Genomic DNA, 2,207 nt, shown 5'->3' with positions numbered 1-2,207 from the left:
AGCTGAAACCAAGAGTCAGACACTCAACCGAGCCACCCAGGTGCCCCTTCCCTATGATTTTCTTAGTAGCATTCTCTTTTCTCTAGCTTGCTTTATTAAGAATACAGTATATCATACAGATAACATACAAAATATGTGCTAATTAACTATGTTATCAGTAAGGTTTCTGATCAACAGTAGTAGTTAAATTTGGGGGGATCGAAAGTTGTATGTGCATTTTCAACTGCATAGGGGTTCTAACCTCTAACCCCCACATTAGGGCCAAATGTATATGATCCATGTTTTGAGTGACCTTTATGTAGTAATTTAATCCTAGATTTATTGGGCACGTATGTTAGATGACTATATAAGAAAATATCTTAAGGCCTAGCTGAGAGAAGAATCTGTGGTTGGTAACATTTTCACGTACCTTCAGAGAAGGGTTCTAAAGAAATAAAGAGATGTCATGCTCACACTCTAATTTTAGAGTGGTCAGAATCATCTTGCAACAAGAGACCAAGATATGTATTAAACATTTCAGGCAAGATTTAACATCATGAGACAGTTTGGGTTCTTATCACAAAGAAGTTGAAAGGAAAAAAATGAAGCTTCTAGTTTGAATTGCAGATTATTTTTGGACAAGACAACCCTGGAAATTATTTCTGTCTAAGGAATCCAAAACAATTATGTAAATGAGGCTAGTACTTCCTATTCTATTTTGTTTAAGGTGAATGGGGATCAGTTCAACTATTGTAAATTTCCCTAATATCCACTGGCAGAAACATCATCACAGAGGTTAATGAGTTTATTAAAATGGAAGGTGAAAAAATAAGAAATAATATTTATCTCTTATTGATATGGGATAGTCTCTCCTTAATCAGTCTTTTATTTTTTCAGTTTTAATATGAAACTACTTTCTGACATTTAATGTTACCAAATTACTTCAGTTCCTGAGAGATATTAATATGACATAATACATTTTGTCATTTTAGTAGAAGATTCTGAGTAAGACCGGTCAGTTGAGAAGTCGGAAAGAAATTAGTTCCAAGTTATTTCCTCGTGACTGAAATTGCAAATGTCAGATTCCATTACAGGTGGCTAAGAGTAGAAGAGCTCCTCCCTCGCTTCATCCAACAGAGGGTATCCCAGAAGTCTTTGTGCTGTGTTAAGCTTTAAATAGCTTAACACAGGACTAAGACCTTGGGACACTCTTAGCTTTATTGAACACCTAGCAAATCCCGTGCTAGCTAAGGAAGACATGATTGTAAGCAGCCCAGACATACTAGCTGGTCTCACAGAACTTCCAATCTCTCGGAGATGTCAGACCACTAAGTAAGTGCTTGTGAACAGCCACTGTGGAAATGTTCCCATTACTCTTGCTGCCTAACAAACTGCGCAAGACTATGCCTCCTGGACTGACTCTGTGGGTCAAGAATTCAGTCAGAGTGTGGCTGGGTGATTCTTCCACTCCTGGAGCGACTGCAGGCGCTCAGTGGGACTCAGCTGGTGGGTGGGCTGATCTAGAGAATCCAAGCAGCTTCGCTCACATGTTTGGTGGGAGGAGGTGCTGAATGACTGAGCTCACATGGGACTGGCAACTGAGCATCCATTAATGGTGTCTCCAGCCTGGTAGTCTCCGGTAGTTGGATTTCTTTTCTTTTCTTTTCTTTTCTTTTCTTTTCTTTTCTTTTCTTTTCTTTTCTTTTCTTTTCTTTTCTTTTCTTTTCTTTTTTAAAGATTTTATTTATTTATTCGACAGAGATAGAGACAGCCAGTGAGAGAGGGAACACAAGCAGGGGGAGTGGGAGAGAAAGAAGCAGGCTCATAGCGGAGGAGCCTGATGCGGGGCTCGATCCCAGAACGCCGGGATCACGCCTTGAGCCGAAGGCAGACGCTTAACCGCTGTGCCACCCGGGCACCCCAATGGTAGTTGGATTTCTTACACAGGGGCCAGGTTCCCCCAGACAATATGTCTCAAGAAAATTAGGTGGAAACTTCATGACATTTTTGGACCCAGCCTGGAAAGTCACATAACAAAACTTCCAACAATTTCTTGTTGGTTAACGAAGGAGTCATAAAGCCAGCCTAGATTCAAGGAGAAAGATATTGGATTCCATTTCTTGGTGTGGGAATAGCAAATTCACACTGTAGAAAGCTTGTGGGAAAGGAGATACTATTATGGCCATCTTTTTTTTTTCTTTAATGGTTAAAAAAATGTATACTTAGAA

Source organism: Ursus americanus, chromosome 22 (assembly GCF_024610735.1).
Source record: "Ursus americanus isolate L20-20 chromosome 22, mUrsAme1.1.p, whole genome shotgun sequence".
Classification (NCBI taxonomy): domain Eukaryota; kingdom Metazoa; phylum Chordata; class Mammalia; order Carnivora; family Ursidae; genus Ursus; species Ursus americanus.
Note: the sequence above shows the minus strand (reverse complement) of the source record.